The following is a 24,718-nucleotide window of genomic DNA, read 5'->3' on the forward strand; positions in this document are numbered from 1 at the left end:
CTTTGACCCATCATTCTTCTCGAGTCAGTTGAGCCATATGCTATGTGACTATTGGAAATGCTTATTATGTGATCTCTTGTCTTTTGCACATTTTTGCTTTGACTTCATAACTCAGTAGTTTGACCCATTCCTTACACCTGCTTCCATCACGATACATCTCTCCCCATCCCGATTTTTAAAGTAAAGTCCCATATTTAAAGTAGTACATATTTGTTAGAAATTTAGCATATCATTTTAATTGGTACTTTTTAAAAGATTTTCAGCGTTCTGGCCACTAAACTACACAGGTTTTGAACTGTCTCTTTCAACCCTACATTTTTCCTACATGCCCTATTATTTTTAGTGTGTTACTTAACAGAAAATGAGGTTTTTTTAGGAATGTACATACCCTATGTAATAGACTCAGGCAAGCAGAATATTGGCTCCCCAAAGATATCCATGCCCTAACCCCTGGAATTTGTAAATTTTTTACCTTAAATGGAAAGGGAAATTATGGAAAATCGACTGATGGAGAAATTCTTCTGAATTACCTGAGTGCATTCAATGAAATTAATGAGTTCTTAAAAGTAGAAAAAGAAGAGTCAGGAAGAAAGAGACTAGAGTCACCATTGGTGGCTTTCAAGATGGAGGAACGGGGCATGAGCCAAGAAATGTAGTCAGGGTCTAGAAGCTGGGAAAGGCAAGAAAATGGGTTCTCCTCTAGAACTTCTAGAAAGCAACGAAGCCTACCAAAGCTTGATTTTAGCCTGGAAAGACCCATGTGAGAACCGTAAGATAATGAATTTGTTTTGTTCAAGCCACTACTCTTGTGGCAATTTACTATAGCAGCAATAGAAAACACACATCTTTAAATTACTGCTTTTATTTCTGCTATTAATATAACGTATCTGATACTGCACAATTGCATCTGAAAATATTTGTTAGAAATGTTTTTATTCAGCCATTAGAAAGGACAAATACCCACCATTTGCTTTGACATGGATGGAACTGGAGGGTATTATGCTGAGTGAAGTCAGTCAGTTGGAGGACAATCATCATATGGTTTCACTCATACGGGGAATATAAGAAATAGTGAAATGGATTATAAGGGAAAGGAGAGAAAATGAGTGGGAAAAATTAGAGAGGAAGACAAACCATGAGAGACTCCTGACTCTGGGAACAGAGGGTTGCAGATGGGGAGGTGGGTGGGGGGATGGTGTAACGGTGGCGGTGGCGGGTACTGAGGGGGCACTTGATGGGATGAGCACTGGGTGTTATACTGTATGTTGGCAAATCAAACTTCAATAAAAATAAGAAACAAAACAAAAAAAGAAATGTTTTTTATCAATTCAGTAGGAGACAGATGTTTTAAAAACTCCTTTCTAGGTTTATTTTTATTCGGGGATTACTAATAACAATTAGATCTAGATTGTCACTAATTCAATACCAAAACACCTTTAGAGAAAGCAGGACAACTCTCTCTCACACACACACACACACACACACACACACACACACACGTTTTGGAGATAAATTGTGACCCCTTCACTAGAAGGAAATAAGCAGCAGGTTTATCGTTTTAGTAAGACTATCATTATCGGCTCATATCCTGACATCTTCAACAGCAGGCCCCACCTATTTTTTACTGAAAGTCCCCTTCAGGATGTCATCTGATGTGGGAAACTCCTCTCTATACCCCTGTCTCTTTAAAACTGTCCTGTCATCTATTCTCTTTTCTTCAATGGCTGAGAATGAATTAATAGCTATTAATGAATCAATGCAAGTTGGTATATTTACCTTAAATTAAGTAACTTAATTTTAACTAGATCCTTTGGGGGATATTCATTTAACCTTTGACTTTAATTAATATGACTTTGAAGAGATGATATTGAGCAGGTGGATTTTTCATCCTCAAATCACATGTGTTCAACCTTGATTGTAAGGTTGGGCCCCATGCATCTAAGAAACTCACTCTTTAATCCCAGGCAATTACCAGGTGATTTTTTTTTTCTTTCTGTCTCTAAAACATTACGAATGGGATGACTGATGGAAATTCATTGTTATTAAAATAATACAAATCTCATCGTTTTTCTTGGACGATTTAACTGACCGTCTTAAAAATATAATCTCCTCAACTGTAGCTGTTTTAGCTAGAGAAGACTGAGAGGATAGATGCTATAGGTATTTTATGGACTGTCCTATGAAAAAATATTAATTTGTTTCATCATCAGAAGGTAGACCATCAAAAGAGAAATTAGAAGGGAAGCTAATTTATGTTTTATATAGTCAAAATTTGAAAACATACTGATGCTGAAAATGGCATTGGTGTCCTTCTGAAGCACATGCTCCTGTAGTTTGAAGTTTTCAATCAGATATTAGATGGCAGTTAAATAGCAATAAATATTGTGGAATTTACTCTGTGGACTTTATGGATAGAGCTCATACAGATCTATCCTGGGGTTTAAACAACTTCATCCAGCTTTGGTCTCTTTCCAACTCAGCTTTGCTTTCCTACATGTTGGCTTTATTCAGGTAAACTTTCTCATTCTGAAGTTGGAAAGACAGATCCTAACACTTTGAAGTGGATGTCTAAACTCTGCAGCCACTCCAGTGAGGCAGAGATTCACTTTCCAGACAGCAGTTCTGAAACTGCTGAGAATTATTATGACTGACCAGTCCTCAGCCATATATCAAAGCAAGGGATTGAAAGTACAATCAGTTCCACTCAATTACAAGGACTGAGCATGGGGAGCAGGAGATTTTCTAAGAAAACCAGAGTATTAGCACCTAGAGAGTAGATATCAGGCAGCCCAAAACAGCAGATATTGTGTATAGTGGGACTCTGATTTCTAAAATTTCTTTCAGCTCAAAGATTCTATGGTTTGTAAATTTCTTTCCTTCTCAAAATACAATTGATATAAACAAATATTCTCTGAGGACTTCCGATTATTTTTAATTTTGAAAGAAAATTAATGCCCTTTTTCCAAAAAAAACATTTTAACTAATAGGGGAAATTTTCTTTTTTTTCTTTTTTTTAAGACAATTCTTTTTAGAGAGAGAAAGAAAATGCCGTGAGCGGGGTGGGGTAGAGTGAGAGGGAGAGAGAGAATCTCCAGCAGCACACTGCGCTGAGCTTAGACTCCCATGCGGAGCTCAGTCTCACAACCTTGAGATCGGGACCTGAGCCAAATCCAGGAGTCCAATGCTCATCTGACTAAGCCCCCAGGTGCCCCATAGGGGAATATTTCTTAAATAAAGCACTCAATATTAGTTAGGATGAGAATTTAGATGTATCATCTTCAAAAAGAAGGTATTCTAGGTAACATTATTTGTTACACAATGTTGTGTAATTATTCTGTAATATGTAATTATTGTGTAAAAGACACAATATTGAATTATGTCTAGTTTGCATCTGGTAGAAATTATTCATGACATTTCTCTAAATTTCAGTTTGTGTTTTATAGAAAACCATAAGTACTGCAAAAAAGAAAGTGATAATCTCTGGGGATTCTATTTGTCAAAATAAGTTCCCTTTCAAACACCTATTGGTAAAAACTTGAAAATCTTTTCACGGGACATGGATTATTTCAACTACATTCAGCAGTTGCATTCAGGGGCTGCCTGGGTGGCTCCGTTGGTTAAACAACTGACTTGATTTCAGTTCAGGTCATGATCTCAGGGTCCTGCGATCAAGTCCTGCTGGGGGCTCCATGCTCAGTGGGGAGTCTGCACCAGATTCTCATTCTTCTCCCTCAGCTCCTCCCCCCCACCCCACCAAGTGCGCGCACTCTTTCATAAGTAAGTAGATCAATCAATCAATCAATCAATCGTTTAAAAAAAGAAGGTTGCATCCAGGAATTCCAGAGGTCGCTGATCTCCTCTTTAGGCTAACATTCCATAGTGGCCTCATAGCATAGGGATTAAAAGTACAGAATTTGGTGCCCCACAGTGGAAGTTGAGATCCTAGCTCTGACACCTACCAGCTGACTGCCCTGCCCCTGAGGATAATAAGGGCTGCTACCAAAGAAGACTATTATGCAGATTAAACGAACTAATATTCATGAGACATTTATGAGTGTATCACAATCATAATGAACATAATTTTTTCTTTCCAACCCTGTTTTTGTAGTTTGTAAAGATATAGACAGCACTTACCTGATCAGTGATTAGCTCAATCTTTATTGCCTCTGTAACCAATAAGCACTAATGTAAGAAGTGGTATGTTCTCAATAGTTTGCCTTTCTCTGAGGATTAATTGATATAATATTACATAATACGACATAACGATATAATTTATCAGGAAAATAATATAGAACTCTAAGGAGGGAAGTCGTTTATTGCTTGTACTTTATTGCTTCCTCGAATAGATCTGTTTTGAAGATTAGATTATTCATGGGGTATATTGTCCTCAATGCTTTGAAGTATGAAAGTAAAATAATTGGCCATATTCATCTTGCTTCCTTTTTTGTAACTGGTTTTATAAATAAGTGTCTTGTCATCTAAGAATGGAAAACTCCACAAATTCAATTACACAGCAAGAAAATACATGTTTTTAAAATTAGATGACATTTTTAAATGAAGTAATTATCAATTTAACTTACGTTAAAAATATTAACTGAAGGGCAGCCCAGCTGGCTCAGCAGCTTAGCGCCACCTTTGGCCCTGGTCACCTTTGGAGACCTGGGATCGAGTCCCACGTTGGGCTTCCTGCCTGGAGCCTGCTTCTCCCTCCGCCTGTGTCTCTGCCTCTCTATCTCTGTCTTTCATAAATAAATAAATAAATAAATAAATAAATAAATAAATAAACAAACAAATAATTTTTTAATTACCTGAAGAAAACCTGGAAGCAAAAGAAAAAAAAAATATATATATATATTTGAAATGCAATTGCTTTATTTAGTCTTATAGAGATAAAACCAAGTTAGGAGTTATCAGTATGGTGGTTTTTTTTGGTTTTGGTTTTTTTTTTTTTTTTTTTTTTGCAATTCTCTTGATTCTCATCAGTCTAATTGCATTGCAATCATTGGTCTGGTCTACATGGGCAATTTGGGAGTAGACGTTGGCACACAACTCTGTAAGGAGAGGCAGAACAGATGCCAGTATGGATTCATGAGATGAGCTGTAAAGTTAATTGCATTCACATTGTTTTATCAATGTTTATACCCAAAATTATTATACAGAATCCTGGCTATTTGTTATTCATAGAGACTGTTAGCTCTTGCCAATCTTAAAATATAGAATGCCTTGCCCATTTAATTTTAGCAAATCAACTAATAGAGCAGCAAATGGTTTTTTGTTTGTTTGTTTTATTGCTTGCTTAACATTGGTTAGTCAGGATTGTCTGTTGGATTTGATAGGCCTTGTTTAAAACAAAGGGATAGTCGATCCAATCCTACTTTCACTCAAGTCCTAAGAAAAATTTGGTTCCTGGAGGACAACAAAATATCTCACGATAGAAAAGACAATATATAACCTGCAATCACATATTAAATTGTAACTAAGGCTAAGAAATACTTTAGACATATATGTTATGAATTTTTCTTCTTTTAAAATATTCTTATTTTTAATATAGACATTGGCCTAAGAATTTGCTTCCTTTTGAACATGCCTGCTAAAATGCCTAGGCTACAAATTATTGATCAGTTTGACAATTGAACTAAAATATATTTTGTTTTCTCACATGTAAATAAATGACATGGCAGAAAAGTAGTCTGACAAAATGACACCAGCACACATACACACACATGCGCACACACATGCGCACACACACACACATCTACATAAAGAGTGTATACATGTTATAAACATATTTTATCATGTAAAATGTTTTTTCTCTACACTCAACTTTGCAGTGAGTGAACTCTATATGTTATATATTAGAATTTGGTACTGAAGTATTTGTAAAGAAAAATCAATGTTTTGATACTGAAATTTATTTAACAATATAATCTGAATGGTATAATAAAAAACCTGATTTTTTAAAAAGTAGGTGAACATATTTGTACATAAATAACAAGAAAATAAGAAACATGTAACTGTAAGTTACATTTGAATATGTTCTAAAGATATGGTTTTATAATTTTACAAAATAATTTTTTAAAAGATTTTATTTATTTATTCATGAAAGACACAGAGAGAGAGAAAGGCAGAGACATGGGCAGAGGGAGAAGCAGGCTCCAGGCAGGGAGCCCAATGCAGGACTCGATCCTGAGACCATGGATCATGCCCTGAGCCAGGGGCAGGTGCCCAACTGCTGAGCCACCCAGGTGTCCCTACAAAATAATTTTTAATGATGTAAGTGATATTTATGGAAATTCCTAATAATGTTTTTATACTGACCAAGAATTTGTATACCAAGTTTCAGTCTACAAGAAACATTTTATAACTGAATTATAATCCCAAAGTATAGAAAATTAACCTGAAAACTTAAAAAAAAAAAAAAAACCTTAGTTATAGCATCACAAATAGGAACCTATAAAAACTTGACGGCTGTATATGAATTAGAGTTAAGTATACTATGTAATTATCTCAAACAGCCCTGCTGTTTCTTAGCTTCTCTTAAGAGTAGGGCAACTACTCAGAAAAACTGAGCACAGCTAAATACTCAAGAATTCAGATGTATAAAACTCTGCATTTCCTGCCTTGTGATCCAACCAATTTAGTATGCGTATTTGGAGCTGTAATTTCTTCTTTTGAGAAATGAGCTGTTTTTCTAAAATTATTTAACATCATCAAACACAGTGTAAAATAAGCTAACATTTCAAAGAAAGATGACAAAAACTTATCTCAGCTGGCCACCAATATTCAGGAAACAAGGTCTTTAGGAGAAAAAAATTCAAATTCAATTGACATTTTCATATTTCTGTTAGATGAAAGAAAAATGATTTAGGATGGAGTAATACACAGTTTAGGAAAGAAAGACTACAGAATCACTTGTTTGGCTTAGAAGTCATAATTTCTTGTGTTATTTGTATTTGAGTCCTCTCCAACTGCATTGCAAGATGACATCTTTGTAAGACAAAACCACTTTATATACAATTTTATTTATACAATCAATTAACTGCTGGCGGTAATGGTCTTAGTGGTGTTAACCACTCACCTTGTCAATGTTTTCATCTATTAATTGTAGATAGATTATATTTGTATTTTTGTGTTTTCATAGTATTTTTGTAACAAATTTCATCTTTCTCTTAAATGTTTTATTTAGATGTATATAGAGGGTTCTATTTATACATATATATGTACATGAATATATATGCATCTTCTAATTTAGATTTAATAGTCATGGGAAAATATTGATTTGTTCCCAACTTTGCATTTAAAGATCCAAATATGACCTCTTTTGCTTTTCCTCACCTGTTTCGTATTTCAGGCTTACTGAGAAATCAGAAGCAGCTGTAATAAGAGACTAAGAAAATGAATTTAGTATTCTAAATGCAGATTTTTTTAGATTAATAGAAAATACTATTCTATTTTTTATGGGTTGAAATTTCATTTCTAGAAAAATTTGTTAGACAATATCAATTTAATTTTATAAGTAAATCTCTTTTATAACTCAAAAAGCTATCCTGAAATCTTTCTTGTAACTTGAAACTAAATTATGTTTTTTTCTGTACAATCAATCTTTATATTTACAAGAGCAAGAAGTTGTACAAGTTTTCTGAAGTTTGTACAGAACATATGTTATATGGTAAATATGAAGTTCCTCTCATCTAAGTCATTGTCACAGAAAGTTATGCATGGAGAGCAAAAAAGAAATCTTCAGTAATGTTTACTCTGATCTATAAGCAATAATCTTCCAATAGTCTATATGACACGCGCCTAGAGATATTGTCCATTAGTAAATAATTGGTACCATAACAATCTGTTATATGGGTTCAACAATCTCTGCCATCTTTCAATTATTGATATTAGCAATTAAATGAGAAAAGGCAATTGAAACAGAATTCCTGTTTAGAAAACAACCAGTATAACAATCCATCCTTATCTGCAACATGGAAGTGTAGAGATAATCTCTAGAAATCCTTCGTTGATCCTTAAAAAACCTGTAATTCTTGTCATTGAGCAATTTGTATACTTTGTACTCCTAGATGTCGTAGAGAATCTACTTTTATTTTTTATTTATTTTTTTTTAAATTTATTTATGATAGTCACAGAGAGAGAGAGAGAGAGAGAGAGAGGCAGAGACACAGGCAGAGGGAGAAGCAGGCTCCATGCACCGGGAGCCCGACGTGGGATTCGATCCCGGGTCTCCAGGATCGCGCCCTGGGCCAAAGGCAGCCGCCAAACCGCTGCGCCACCCAGGGATCCCCGAGAATCTACTTTTATTGAGTACTTATGATGTCTTAGGCTTATAAATGGAAATCTAGTTGGAATGTGTAACACCTATGAAACAATTAGTGGATAAAACAGCATGTTTTTTAACCTATAAAAAATCCCTGCATTTATTATATAATTGGCCAAATTCTACTGCTATTCACCAGGCATTCCTTTTTTTTTTTTTTTAAGATTTTATTTATTTATTCATGAGAGACACACACACACACACACACACAGAGAGAGAGAGAGGCAGAGACACAGGCAGAGGGAGAAGCAGGCTCCAGGCAGGGAGCCCGACGCGGAACTCGATCCCGGGACTCCAGGATCACGCCCTGGGCCAAAGGCAGGCCCTGAACCACTGAGCCACCCAGGGATCCCCTCACCAGGCATTCCTAAAGCTATACGTGCATAAATTTGGTTTGGAAACATACCCTCAAATGTGAAAAAGCAGATTTAGAAATATGTAGCGATTTTGATAATGAGATGGCCGTCAAACATGTCCCCCCACCCCAGCCCCAACAACAATTTTTAATAGTGGCCTTTAAAAATCTAGGAAGTGAGGTAAAAGAGTATTTCTTTTTTTAAAGTTGAGCCGTTACAATTTTTTTGTTTCATTTTTAACTTTAAAGAGAACAAGAACTGATGCTTCTAACACCTGAAACAGACTGTGTACCTATGTACCTATGTATCATTCGATGGGGCTGAACAATGAGACTTTTAAGTTCTGAATGCTTCAATCATATTCCAAATAAGCTATAGAAAAGACACTAAATGTTACACAGCTATTCATCTGGTTACAAAGAAGAAATAAATACTTTCATTTCAGTGGAAAGGAGGGGTCTTCTTTGGGGTATTCAGAGCCCAAACTGAAAATCTGCCTCCCTCTCAAAGCACCAGGGCATCATGTTACCTGTCCATGGAGTCCTAACCCAGAAGCTTAAGTGATGTTGTAGGTGCCCAGGTACGCAGAGCATGAAGCACTGAGAAGTATTGAGCGGTTCAATATAAAGGCTACAATATAAACAAGAAAATGAAAGGAAATAATTAAGAAAAAACAACAGCAGCAGCTACCAAGACAACTGCTTGGTTTTTGTGCTTTCAAGGTGGGTAATCTTGGGGGGGGGGGGGTGATGGTAATGTGGAAATGGTAGCAGTGCTGTGGAAGAGTAAAAGAGGTACCAAAGAAAGTACAAACCTCTCTACTTACAAGCCAGAGGAGTGCTGACTGTACTATAAATTCTATTTCTTCTGGGAAACAATAACCTATTTCCTAATAAAGATTGACATGTTGGTTTAAATTTAAGAACGATAAAGCTGGGGCTCCTGGGTGGCTCAGTTGGTTAAGCATCTGCCTTTAGCTCAGGTCATGATCCCAGGGTCCCAGTGTCAAGCCCTAAAAGTCCCGCTCCCTACTCATCAGGAGCTTGCTTCTCCCTCTGCCTCTGCCTTTGTGTCTTCTCATCACCCTCCTCACGCCTTGATATTCTCTTTCTCACTTGTTCTGTCTCCCTCTCAAATAAATATATAAACACTTTTTTAAAGATTTGTATTCATTCATTTGAGATAGAGAGGTACAGAGAGAGAGAGAGCATGAGCAGGGAGCCTCCTGTGGGGCTTGATCCCAAGACCCCGAGATCATGACCTGAACCACCCAGGCACCCCTAAATATATAAAATCTTAAAAAAAGAATGATAAAGTTACTAAGTTACTTTTCTATGGCTATTCTGTTTCAGCAAATTAAATCGCAAAATCATTTCCTGATGAATGAGAGCCATGTTTTCTTTGTAAGGTTACATGTGATGTCATTAAATACCTAATTTCCAAAATAATTATAAGCAAAGGTAGCAAAATAATTTGGAAATAATTCTGAATTTTGAGACACAAGTTCAGTCCTACTGCTGGATCTCTGCTATTGTTATGTGATGTGGGCTTGTCATCTAGGCTCTTCAGCTTCAGTTTCATCTGTCAGACCCAATGGAAAAACCCTCAAAGATAGGGAGCCAAGTGATACTCATCTTTGTATCCCAGCACCTGCCAGACACAAAAAATAGTTTAATAAGTGTATATAAAAATTTGTAAAATGGGGATAAAATCATTTATAATGTGATCATAAAGATTAAAAGAGCCAAGAGATGCAATAATTTTTCAATAGATAAAATATACATAAATATATTTCATTATTATCATATGGTTAAAAATGTATTTTATATTGCATACAGTTTTGTAAGCAGCCTTATTTTTATTGAATATACTCTGAGTACATGTATATATAATACAGATATAATTCAATTAATCTAAGCTTGCATGTCCTCATTTATAAAAGAATTATGTTATCTTCAATAATTTTTTCCAGTTGTATCTTCAATGAACAATAATTATGATTTGTTTTATATACATACCAATCTACTTGTATAAATATCAGATAAAATATTTGATAAATTATAAGAATTTCTCTTTATCTGAATGATCAAGGTCCTATGGCTCTTTTTTACCTCATGGAATACTATTTATTGCAATACAGAAGCCAATATTACAATAAAGCTATTAAAATATATCAAAATAAACTATAACAAATTACAGAAAATGAAAGTTTCAAAAAACTGTCAAAAATTGTATTAATTACTAAATGACATGCTCAAACAATTCGAAAAAGGTATTTAGGAAGTCTAGGAATTCCCTGAACTCAAGGAATTTATAGTCTAATTGATGAGACCAAATTATCCTATAAACAGAGACAATAGTAATTAATTCAAGACAGACTAAACATCAAGGAGTTATAAACAATGTAAATGCTCCAGAAATTCAGATAAGAAGTAGTTTAGAAAGACAAAAGAAAGAGAAGACATGCCAAGAAAATGAAACTTAAAAGATAATAAAATTTGACACAAGACAGTGAGAAGTACCTTCCAGGCAGAGGGAATACAAATCAAGTTGTGGATGTAAAAATAACCTGATTTGTTTTTGGAAAGTGGAGAAATCAAGTCTGACAAAACTGAGCATGTGTTTTGGGAAATAATAGGAAATTAGATTGGCAGGAAGAAGAGAATTAAGGAATGCCTTAAAGAACTGTAAGTAGAAGAGCAATATGTTAGTATGTGGTGGGTCCAGAATTAAGGAGAATGGCTAGAAGGAAGTGCATGCATTTCATGTACCCATGAAAACAGAGAACAGACCAATCTCTGCAGATGTAAGTAACACATGATCCTTCATTCATCTTCATGGCATGTCTATTTTAATCTTCCTTCAGATCCAGTGACATAATTTTGCAGGCACTAGATGTCACTGTTCCACTTAAGCAAAATAAAATCTAGTCGTTTTGAAGTCAATTGCATCTCCCTACTTATATCTAACTGTATGTAGATCTGAGTCTGCTTTACTTGGTTCAGACAATATCAAAATTACTAGTAGTGATTTGTACCTACTGAAGTCTGATGAAAAATCAGCTCTGACATTCTCTTTGACATTTTCCCAAAGTGTCCTCTGCAAAGAATAAAATCAAAATGAAAAAAAAAATTCAAGAAAAAAATGAGAGGGAAATTAAGCATTTATGTTATTAAGAAACAAAAAAGTTTCTATCATCTAAGGAAAGATTTTGTTGATTTTTACACAAGTAAAACCAAATTAACACAGTTTCTTCAGAGTGAGTCCATATTCAATTAGTCTTGTGAACCACATATAATTTTCTTTTATTTGTCTCACAAATAAAAGCATCTCAGAGTTGGACCTCTGACGACCTTCTGTGGAATTCCTCATTGGGCCTAATATTGAAGGTATAATTGGTCACACACACACACACACACACACACACACACACACACACACACAAAAAACCCTAATCTGTTCTCTGTTCTCTGTCTGCTGATTTAGGGTTTGATCACCTGGACTCTCTTTGGGACTTGAGTGAATGGTGCAAGGATATGGGAACTGCTGGAGGTATTCCTTTAGGAATTATGCTGGTATAGACTAGACTAAGTGTTTGTTGCAGTTCTCATAGCTGATTTCTCTAGAGCCCCTATAATTCCTGGATGTTCCCAAGCTTGGCCCTCCAGCTCATGAGCCCATGAGCCTGCTACACCAATACCACCACCACCACCACCACCACCACCACCACCACACACACACAGCCTTACAATAAGTTTCCTTTTCCTTTCCTTATAGTCAGTTCCTGTTCCTGTTGCTTGCAATCACACCAAACAAAAACCTAAATCCAGTTTGAAGAGCAATACAATTACTGAGCTAGTATTAAATCATCAGCTTTGCTTTGTCAGATTCATGCTTGCTGAATTCATGCTTGCTTCTAGGGTTGAGAGAAACACAAAGGAGAAGATTTTCAAGAAATAAATCTTCTAGAGAAGATTTTCAGGAAAGAAATCTATGTACCTCGTCTTGAAATATCCCAATTATAAACTCTAGCAGTCTTTTCTCCTAAAAGTGTCTAGGTACTTAATTATCTTCAAGCCCTAAGGTTCTAGTTTTTGGACATCAGTCTTGATATTTCTCTGAGAGACATAAAGGAGTTGAAAGGCAAAGCTACAGTATTTTGAAAATTACTGGCAATGTAGTCACCTCTCAAAGCATCCCCAGAAATTTGCAGGAATGCAGGCTGTCATTTTAGAAATGACACAAGGACCAGCAGCAAGGAAAGAAAATTGGCTTGGAAGCAGTTTCCTGCCTCTATCCAGATGTTATGATTTCTTTTTGAGAGGTAGCCTGGTATGGTAGAAAGGGCAGGGACTTTAGCTAGAAGTATGCCAGGGTTCCATTTCCCAACTCCACTATTTTTTAGCCACACTAACATTAACAATTTAGTAATTTCTGGAGTCACATTTTTCTTTTTTCAAACAGGAAAATAATGCTGCTTCTCAGGGTGGCTGTGAAGTAGAAGTAAAACTCATTGCAAGGAGAAGAGTAAAAATGCAATTTAATTTCCTCTTCTCTGTCTCTCTCCTAATTCTCACCCACCCCCAAAGAACCTGGTCTGGATACCTTAGATGTACATCCAGAAAGAGCTGACTAATCACATGAAATAAAGAAACACGCATTAAACTCTGGGACAGTTACAGAATTACTAACATCTAGAGCTTGAAAGAATCTTACTGATCTTACACATATGAGAAAGGAACTCGGGCAACAGAATTTTAGGATCTTTCCCAAGGTCATAGATAATTAACAACTTGAAGCATTTCCATTCCTTATTTCACACAAATTTCCAATCACTATTTTGATATTATGAAAAAGCATGATTTGAAAATCTGATTTATTTAAAGATATTTATGATATAATGACCCTGGCCCAAAGCGCCGAAAGGGACAGAGGGCCAGAATATGTATTTGAACAAATTCTAGCTGAAAACTTTCCTAATCTGGGAAGGGAAACAGGCATTCAGATCCAGGAAATAGAGAGATCCCCCCCTAAAATCAATAAAAACCGTTCAACACCTCGACATTTAATAGTGAAGCTTGCAAATTCCAAAGATAAAGAGAAGATCCTTAAAGCAGCAAGAGACAAGAAATCCCTGACTTTTATGGGGAGGAATATTAGGGTAACAGCAGACCTCTCCACAGAGACCTGGCAGGCCAGAAAGGGCTGGCAGGATATATTCAGGGTCCTAAATGAGAAGAACATGCAGCCAAGAATACTTTATCCAGCAAGGCTCTCATTCAAATGAGAGGAGAGATAAAGGAGAGATAAAGAGCTCCCAAGACAGGCAGGAACTGAAAGAATATGTGACCTCCAAACCAGCTCTGCAAGAAATTTTAAGGGGGACTCTTAAAATTCCCCTTTAAGAAGAAGTTCAGTGGAACAATCCACAAAAACAAGGACTGAATAGATATCATGATGACACTAAACTCATATCTGTCAATAGTAACTCTGAACGTGAACGGGCTTAATGACCCCATCAAAAGGCGCAGGGTTTCAGACTGGATAAAAAAGCAGGACCCATCTATTTGCTGTCTACAAGAGACTCATTTTAGACAGAAGGACACCTACAGCCTGAAAATAAAAGGTTGGAGAACCATTTACTATTCAAATGGTCCTCAAAAGAAAGCAGGGGTAGCCATCCTTATATCAGATAAACTAAAATTTACCCCGAAGACTGTAGTGAGAGATGAAGAGGGACACTTTCTCATACTTAAAGGATCTATCCAACAAGAGGACTTAACAATCCTCAACATATATGCCCTGAATGTGGGAGCTGCCAAATATATCAATCAATTAATAACCAAAGTGAAGAAATACTCAGATAGTAATACACTTATACTTGGTGACTTCAATCTAGCTCTTTCTACACTCGATAGGTCTTCTAAGCACAACATCTCCAAAGAAACGAGAGCTTTAAATGATACACTGGACCAGATGGATTTCACAGATATCTACAGAACTTTACATCCAAACTCAACTGAATACACATTCTTCTCAAGTGCACATGGAACTTTCTCCAGAATAGACCACATACTGGGTCACAAATCGGGTCTGAACCGGTATCAAAAGATTGGGATCGTCCAAAGCATTTGCATTTTAAAACACCGACAGAGAGAAAAATACGTAATATTATTTGGGTGGCTTTTTTTTTTTTCCTGGGGGCCATTCATTTCTTTCCTCAAACAACACAATGCTGATGTCCACCTATCTGGACAGGTGTAACAACTTGAGTCTCTAGAAACTGCAAAGACAGAGATGTCTGGAAGTTAATTTCTTTTCTTTTATACTGTTTTGGTTCAAAAAATTAGAAATCAAAGAAAAATATAAAGAAGAAAATAAGTCTTTTCTACATTAATTTGACCACCTAGGAATAACAGCTGTTAAATCATTGCTTTCTCTTGGTTTCACATTCTCTTTCTTACTCTCTCTCTCTCTCGCCATAATATATGAATATTTCACAAAAGTGTGATTACACAATGCATATGTTTCACAATATTTCCCACTTAGTCCAGACATAGAGCAGTATTCATTTGAAAGGAATAATATGCAGCAAACCTATAGCATTTCATAGTTTAAAAACACTTTCTGGTACATTATTTTTTTTACAGTCTGTGACCATAGGTGTTTGAGGGAAGAGGGACAAGATTATATATAGAAAAAAAGGGTGAAGTTACCTTAACAAGCACAAATATTACTTTCAATCTAAAGGGATTATTATGTGGAAGAAAATACTAGCACAATGCAGAGTGACTGCCCTTTATATAAAAAATTAAGATGCCCCTCCCCAATAAATATTGATTTCAAAAAAGATACCCCAATACATATTCAGATAAAGGATTACAAGTATCAAAACAGAATCCATAATGCCATGAAGATCTGATGTTTCAATATGCTGTATAAATGTGATATTAAATCTCTACAGTGTGGATACCTGGCAAGCTCAGTTGGTAAAGTATGCAATTCTTGATTTCAGGGTCCTGAGTTCAAGCCCCACATTGGATGTAGAGCCTGCTTAAAAAAAAAAATTTGTAGGGAGGTGGGAGGGAGAATGGGGTGACTGGGCGATGGACAATGAGGGGGGCACCTGACGGGATGAGCACTGGGTGTTACACTATATATTGGCAAGTCGAACTCCAATAAAAATATACAAAAAAAATTTGTAAATCTCTACAGTAAAGTCATATCAACAGTTTCAGAAAGACAAAGTAATTTTAAATCATATGCACATGTTAATTTAGAAATATTGAAATTTAAAAAGGTGAAAGTAAGTCAAAGGTACTTGTAAACTTTTTTCTAAGTTTTTATTTAAATTCCAGTTTGTCAAAATACAGTGTAATATCAGTTTCAGGTGTACCGGGATGGCTCAGTTGGTACAGCATGCAGCTGTATAAGATTCTAATAAACTTTAAGCATAAAATAATGCATCTGGTCAATTACTACCATGGGTTACTCTTAAGTGTTGCCTTATTTTAAATCATTTTTTAATGTGATATATTCCACACCCAAGATCCATGTCTGTCTTGTACACTAGTATCTCTAATATTTTAGTATCTCTGACACCTAGCAGAGACCCATGATAAAGAAGCTATTTAATGAATAGGTGTTTAATAAATATATTCAACTCAATATCCTCATCAATTAAGAATCAGCCCATGTCCCAAAATTATCTTTATGATTTCAAAAATAATTTGAATTTATTTGTATTATACATCAATTAGTGAACATACAATATTTACTGAGACTCTACTTTCTGCAATATATTACGGTGTAGGCAAAGGAAAAACATACACTACTCCTGCCTTCAAAAAGCATATTCTCTAGTTAAGAAATGTGTCTGATAAATTGAGCAATACACATTTGAAAGTAAATAAGTCATTTAGAAAAGACAGAGCTTAAGATGTTTGGCGGGCAAATTTCTCATTTTGCTCTCCACTGATCTTAACTTCCTTTTGGGATTGTGTGACTATGCTTGCAGGCTACCTAATGCATCATAGCTTTAAATTTATGTTAAAGAGATGCATCCAGGACTTCAAGAGAAATCTAGTCAAACTATGTATGCTAAATGGGCCTGTAAGCCTATGAGAAGGAAAAGGTGGACGAAGTGCTGGGTTTCCTGAAAGGGAGATACCCAAGAGAAGCAGGAAGCACAGAAAGAGATCAGAGGTTAGTTACAAAACACATACTTATCTGATAATTTAGCTATAAATTTCTCTGCTGGTCGATGTGGGTTGGATGAAAATGAAAGAAGATAAAGTACCCAAGGTTCTTCACTCTCAGGGATGGACAAAAACAAATGTTAAGAAGATATTTGTTGGGGATCCCTGGGTGGCGCAGTGGTTTAGTGCCTGCCTTTGGCCCAGGGCGTGATCCTGGAGACCCGGAATCGAATCCCACGTCAGGCTCCTGGTGCATGGAGCCTGCTTCTCCCTCTGCCTGTGTCTCTGCCTCTCTCTCTCTCTCTGTGACTATCATAAAAAAAAAAAACAAAAAAAAAAAAAAAAACTTTTGTTGTATTTCCTTCTACGTGTGTTATATCATACACTGTGTTGAAACAATTTTTAAAGTCTAGAGCCAGGAATCATTTTGAAATGGCCTTTAATCTAGACTGTTTCTCTCATCTCATAAAATGAAATTTTTTCTTTTATTCTTTTCAAGTGTGTTCATCACCTGTTCTACCATATTGAAGAACAAACAAAATATTTAGCCTTTTTTTGATTAATGACATAGGGACTAATGGCTGATAAACAAAAGTATTTATTAATTGCTCTACGTAGAAAGCTAAGTATGGATTTTCAGGTAGAGTAGTTTGTACTAACTCTGCCCACAAGGAAGACAAAGCCTTAGAGGGAATCTGATGGAACATTTGCAGAAAAAAAGATCAATGTTAACAATGTTATGGCGTTCCTCAGCACACGGGTGGTACAAAGGTCATATGGATTCTCAGCTAAAGCAGAAAATTATAAAAATTGCCTAAAAGGCCAAGGCCAATGTTCATTTTTAAAACTAAACATAAGGTAATTTTGAATTTTTTTAATGTTCTGCCAGTGGATGTATTTGTTTGTCTCTGTAAAGACAAATATAGTTAACTAATTGGTTCTGTTTTCTCAGGTTTTTAAGCCTTTTTGTTCAAATTTTTCTTTATAGTAAACACAGAATCTCTTAAAACCCAATATCCTGTTCATGTTCCTAAAACCCTGGATATTTGTCTATGATAAGTTTAGTCAAAATATAGAAATGTATCCCTACTTTCATGTATAAAATGCAAATCATTAGAAAAAGACTAAGTTAAAAGAGGCAAAAGATTTCTATTGGAAAATGAACTTCAGCCTTAGAATGCATTCTATGGGGAATAAGGAGTAATGATTCTTTTTTCTCATGGCCAAGTTACATTTAGAATGAATGAACAGACTGACTGTTACAGGGATTATTGACTGGCTTCCTGGATCGATTGCCAAAGTGGTCTTACTCTGTTCTGGCCTATAGGTTGGCTTCCTGGGCTGGTCATTGTGGACGATGGGCTGCTTCCCTGGCATGGATGCTAAAGACTGTGGGGCAGATTCTGTTTTTATACATGGTCTGGCCAGTCTGTTTGTATATTCAGTCTCTTGTAGGAATCCAAAAAGGAGGTAATCAAACTACAATTTTATTAAAGAAAGTATTTGTTAGTTCACAGGATGACTGGTGAGAATTATTATTTCCAACCTAGCATTATTCTTGACTGTAGCAAAAGGCTGAAGCAATGGTTTTTGATTCACACAAAGATACACATCTCTCTAAAAGGGAAGTATCAAAGGGAGACATCATTCCATGAGTACAACATAAAGATCTTTATAAACTGCCATGTGAAGTTTCAGAATCCATGCTGTAAAATCTCAGTGCCCACAGAGCACCAGGAACACAAAGCACAGAAACCAAAAGAAAACCAAAGAAAATGAGGTGCGTAACCTTGCAACAGCCAGGAAGATGCATGCCATGGGCGACGAGGAGAGGTCTCAGTGAGGGTATTTGAGTGAACTTATCATACAGTTTGGGCTTTTCACTTAGGGAGAGAATGTAAGGAAATGAATTTAATTTTGGATTGGATGCTGCCAGGAAAAAAAAAAAAAAAAGAATGAATGAACATTTAAAAGTTCCTAATGAAAAACTTTAAAAACAATGATCAATCATCAAAATCAATGATGGTATGGGGAAGGAATAAAAACGTGTATATTTTATTTTGGAATTACAGAACACACACTTTCTCTTATAGGGCTGTAGCCCTTAGTTTCTCTGCATTCATCCACTTGCACTTTTCAATCAAAGTGCTTGAACCCAGCAACACTGATATCTGATGGGTTCTTTCTTGCTGGACTCCTCACTTGACCCAAATACTCCTGTCCACCAATGGAATTACAGATATTCTCCTATGGGTCAAGACACTTGGTCAAAGGCAAATCTCATCTCCAAGCCCAGAAAAGAATGGCCAGGAGTACACCTGGGGAGGAGATAAGAGGCAAAAACCCCAGGAGTCTGTGAAAATGTACCCACTACATTCCTCTATAGGACACTCTTCTACTTTCAGCGAAATTCTTAAGCTAAAACTGTGTATAAATTCATCCAATCTGAAAATCTCTGAAAGATCAGTAGGATCATCTGGCAGTGTAGCCTATAAAGAATATAATGGGGGCAGATTTATGTTTATTTCTCTCAGAACAAAAAAATGGAAGTGCAGCTTCAAAGTTTTAAAACTGATTGTGAAATCATTTTTAAGATTTGCTCTCAGAAGAATGAAATAAGAACTAATTGGCTTTTTTTTTTTTTGTCTATAATCTTTCTGCTTAATTTAGTTAGGTTCTAGAGTACTAACTTACGGCATAAATTTGACCTATAAATCATTTAGTATGTGCACTTAAAATAACCACATGACTGTTTTCATGTTTCATAAACATATTGAACACGTTGTATATTCAAGAACAAACCCAGTAAAACTTGGAGTTCCAATAGCACGTTGAAATTTCTTTTCTGACCTAAACAAGTGTTGCTTATGAACAACTAATGAATGGGTTATTAGGAAGGAAAGTAAGGCAAAGGAAATATGTAGAAGAAATAAGCATTGTCATTATCCTTTTTCCAGAACATTCTAAGGAGCACATTCAACCTTTTAAACATATCAGTTAATCTGCAAAGAAATGACTCAACTATTCTTTGTCAGAGATAGAACAATAACCAGAAAGTTTCTTCACCACTTTGTGAGTAGTCCTTATTAATGACAATAATAGGTTCCCTTTAGAGAACACCTATATCATAGACGGTGCTAGGCACTTTATATATATTCATCTTGTTAATTCTCACCCTACCACGAATTTATGATAAAATGCTTAATTTAGTTTTCCATTTTCAGAAGACCATGTACTGAGAGACAAATAAAAAATAATAGCTAATAATATCACTATATGAACTGCTAATTAAATAATGTGATTTCAGCTATGCCACTATAGATACTCTAGTACCATAGAAGAATAGTAAAACTGAGCCACTGAAAACCACAAAATGCCTTGTAGTAGATCAATTCCAAGGTAGTAAGGATCTTAGAGATCATCTAATCTAATGCTTTCATTTTGTAGGTGAGGTAGCTAAAGCCCAGAGTCTGATTTGACCAGTGAGTCAACGGTATGAATAAGATTGAGAATTATAGTTTATTAACTCTGAAATAGACTATTTTCAATGCAGAATTTTCCTCTCAAGACTGAGGTTTCTTCTATTTCTTTCAAATAATAATTCAGATCTCCAAAAATTGTTTTTGGTTTGATTTATTTTTATTTTGTGTATTTTGTGTTACCAAAGATTAAAAGTGTCACTAAAAGATCAAGAGTCACACATCAGAAAATACTCTTTTCGGGCAGCCCTGGTGGCGCAGCGGTTTAGCGCTGCCTGCAGCCCAGGGCGTGATCTGGAGACCCTGGATCGAGTCCCACGTCAGGCTCTCTGCATGGAGCCTGCTTCTCCCTCTGCCTGTGTCTCTGCCTCTCTCTCTCTCTCTCTCTCTCTCTCTCTGCATCTCTATGAATAAATAAATAAAATCTTTTTAAAAAATACTCTTTTCACTCTTCCTGATACTTTCAAACAGTTAAAATCTATTGAAATTCTCTTGGAAATCTACATGCATCAGTCTACATATCAAAGACAAATGATGTGCTCGTTTTTGCCTACACAATACTGAGTTCATCAGCCATAAAGGCATACCAAGTGAGGTATGGTTTATTTCCTCTACAGCCAAATGGATAATTTTAAGGCTCATTAAAATTATAATTTCATTTTGAATGGCTGAATGAGGATGGTGGTAGTTTCCCCAGCTGGTTTCTTTCAGTCTCATATTTGTTACCACAAAAGCTTTATTAATTATCTGCAGGTTTCCATCATGATAATAATCAAGGAAAGCAATTCTGTTTTTCAAGAAATACAAAAAAGCTATGAATCTTGCCAAAAGATTAAAACAAAACAGCAAGAAAGTAATGTTTATTTCTATATATATATAATTAAATGGAACTTAAATGGGAACTTTTTGGTGATTTTTTAAATTTAAAAACCTTACTGTTATCTTCTCACCAATGAGAAAGTTAAAATACAAACATCAAATTATCAATGTAAGTATTTCTTTAGATTTAATCTGATGAGAGAATAGTTTGACACTTTATTTTCCAGTGTAACTAAATAGTATTATACGTAATAGGATGTTAGGCTCTAGAGTTGAGTTAACAAAAGATAGTATGCTGGTACCACCAATTACTCACTGTGTGACTTTAGATAAGTTACCTAAGCTTCCCATGCATCAATTTTAGGATATTAGCAACTATATCACTGTTTAGAGTGTGGATTAAATGTAAAGCATTTAGAAGAGTGACTAGCACGTAGTAAGCACTCAATAAATTATGGCTGTAATTATTACTATTAGAATATATTCACTATTATCTACACTAATATGTGCAAGGCTTGTATAGTTTTACATAGATTAAAATAGCAAGTGATCCATAAGCCTAATGAAATTTACTTTTACGTACATAAACCTCAATGATGAAATATAAACTTAACTAAATCAGAATCAATAAATAATCCACTTAACTCATTTGTGATTACAATTTTTGCTAATGGTAGCAAGGAAGTTTCTTTTTGTTCTTTTGAACTGGACAAATTTCCCAACCTCTAGGATCTTGATAGCAAAATTATTTGTTTTTCCCCTACAGTAGTCCTGTGAGACCACCAGAACAAATGAGGCCATCTTGTCAATTACAATGACATTATTGTCTTCTTTTCCTGGATTAGCTGACCAGTGGTCACTCACCCATTTCTCTCTAAATGAAATGATGCCTCTGCAGATAATGGTTATTGACCTATGTGCTGAGAGAAACAGGGTATTTGTTTGTTTTTCATTTATTTTAAGAAATCATAGTAATTGATTCGTGTGGTTAAGAGGAAAAAAAAAGTATTGGTTAGATGTCTTCAAAAAGCCATCAAGTCTCAAAAAAAGAAGAGCTATACAACAGGTGGGGGTAAAGATATTTGTGACAAATCTGAGAAAATACAAAATCCATATTAATTGATAAGAAAACACTAAATCAGCAGTATAAATAATACACAAATGACAAATGAATCATTTTTTAGAGTTTAACCTAATCAAGAAAATCATAGTTAAAACAAGATATTTTTTCACCTATAAATTAATAAATATTTTAAGAATAATTCTATTGAATGCACAGATGTAATAGTATTGGTATGATAAGAGTGGTACCCTTAATACTATTAAAAGGAATAAATGGCTTCATCTTTTCAAGAAGGAAGTTTGGAAATATTGTCAGTAACATTTAATAAATAACTCCTTTTGATTGAGTAATTTTAGTTTTAGGGACCTAACTTAAGAGTAATAAAACATGCAGACAATTTACACTGAAAGATACTCATCATTGTAATACATGCAATAACAAAAACTAGAGAGAATCTGAAAATTCAACAAGGCAAATTCCTAAAATAAAGAAATATATCTGTGATAGAATGATATACAATCATGAATAGATATTTTCATGTATCATGAATAGATCTTTTTCTTCATTTCTCTATCTTTAATATTCTCCTTATCAATAAATCAATACTGAATGCTTCTGCATCCAAAGCTCTGTAAAAGGTGTTCAGATTCATAAGATATATGAAAACTTGCATCAGACCCCCACTTTCTGCTCCAGAGTATTCTTAATGATTTTAGAGAAGTAGGACTAATAATTTAGAAAACAAGATGGTATAACATATGACAGGTTTCAAATGAGTAGCACACTGTAACCCTCACTTCATCCCTAAATAATGTGTTTCAATATGATGTAGTTAACTTTTAAAATTATCCTTAGAATGCATGTTTTTATTTATCTTATAAAAAAACTTCTGGAGGGAAAAATCAAGAATACTAACCCAAAAATGAGAGAATTAATCAAAAGCTCTCCTCCTCCTTTTTTTTTTTTTTTTTTTTTCAGATTTTGGAAAATTTAGAGCCATTTTTGTGGCCTGCTTTGGTTTAAGTATGTATTATTTTTTTGGGGGGGGGGTGCTTCATCTTTCATTCCATTCTTTTGGACCATATTTGTTTTCATTGATTCACCTCAGTTTTAATTCAGGATCCTTTATTGATTTTATGTGTCTTTGTAAATCACCTTAAATCCTTGCTAAAAATATATATATTAAATAATAGATAGATAAATGGAAGGAATGCAGGAGAGTAGATGACTGTATCAGAGAGTTTAAGCTAAATCATGCTGTCATAATAAACCACCTCAATTTTTCAATGGCTTATAGGCAAAAAAATAGTTCATTCTTGCTCAAACCACACATTCATCAGAATGAGCTTTAACTAGGTTCCATATCGTTTTATTCTGGGATCCAAGGTGAAAGAGTAGCCCTGATTTAGTACCCTGCAGTCTCATAGAAGAAGGAAAAGCATGGCTCTTAAAGCTTCTGCTGGTATATACCACTTGGCACATGTCACTTTCACTCATACTGCATTAGCCACGGCCAGGCATTTGGCAAACCTGATGTCAGCAGGACATCCCACAAGCAGGGAGCACAAGTACCTGAAAAGTATTCTAATGGATCCCATGAAAGAAGAAATAGCATACTTTTAGGTTTCTAAGGAAGTCAGCAACTAACGGACAGGATAGAGGCTTCATTTTTTTGTCTCCTATAATTTCTAGCCAATGTAAGTACTCAAAAATATTTATTCAATTGAATAAAAGAAAATAAAGGTCAAGGCAAAGAGGAAAAATGGACTTATGCAGAGTCTATATACACTGATTCATGGCGACCATCAAAATTCTTAACTAACCAACTTAACTAATTTTCTGTACATTGAACCTATTAATTTAATGAGATTTTTCATTCAAAAGAGTACAGATGATTTATACACCGAAAGCCTACAGAAAATGACTCTACAGTGTTTCATCTGGCCATCAGACCACACAGCTGATGCATTTATTGCCAATACTTAATATTGAAAAGGAGATCAGACACACAGAACTAAAAGTCAACGAACCAAGACAAGGAATCAAACAACAGATTTTTTCTTCTGAGTAAATACAAAGGGAAAAAATGTATAATGGACACTTGGACATTTGTAGGAAAGCACTGGTGAAACTTCCTAAAGGGAAAAACATTTAATTTGAAGTTATTTCTGACCTTAGAAATCAACTAGTAGTTCTTAATGAGAGTTTGATATTAAGAACCAAAACAGTTGGGGTGCCTGGGTGGCTCAGTGGTTGAGTGCCTGCCTTCAGCTCAGGATCTGATCCCAGATCCGGGATCGAGCCCCACATCAGGCTCCCTGCAAGGAGCCTGCTTCTCCCTCTGCCTGTGTCTCTGCCTCTCTCTCTCTCCCTGTGTCCCTCATGAATAAATAAATCTTAAAAAAAAAAAAAAAAAGAGCCAAAACAGTCACTAAAAATACTCTTCTCTATGTAAGGATGGAAAGAATTACATTTTAGGG

General features: G+C 35.3%; 1 long non-coding RNA gene across 7 annotated transcripts in view; it reads right to left on the reverse strand.

Annotated features, from left to right (window-relative positions):
• The window catches only part of LOC112656522 (uncharacterized), a 64,807-nt gene that overhangs the window by 15,975 nt on the left and 24,114 nt on the right, over positions 1-24,718 (reverse strand). For 3 of the 7 annotated variants that reach the window (XR_007408835.1, XR_007408834.1, XR_007408837.1), the window contains exons 3-5: positions 11,721-11,778; positions 9,209-10,329; positions 4,581-7,374 (exon numbers count right to left, since the gene is read on the reverse strand). This is a non-coding gene — a long non-coding RNA (uncharacterized LOC112656522). Of the gene's footprint in view, positions 1-4,134; positions 4,167-4,209; positions 4,479-4,580; positions 7,375-9,208; positions 10,330-11,720; positions 11,779-24,718 lie in introns of those variants that run through there. The other 4 variants (XR_007408838.1, XR_007408836.1, XR_003134374.3 and 1 more) reach the window with 4 other exon arrangements.

This window comes from Canis lupus, chromosome 37 (assembly GCF_003254725.2).
Source record: "Canis lupus dingo isolate Sandy chromosome 37, ASM325472v2, whole genome shotgun sequence".
Lineage (NCBI taxonomy): Eukaryota > Metazoa > Chordata > Mammalia > Carnivora > Canidae > Canis > Canis lupus.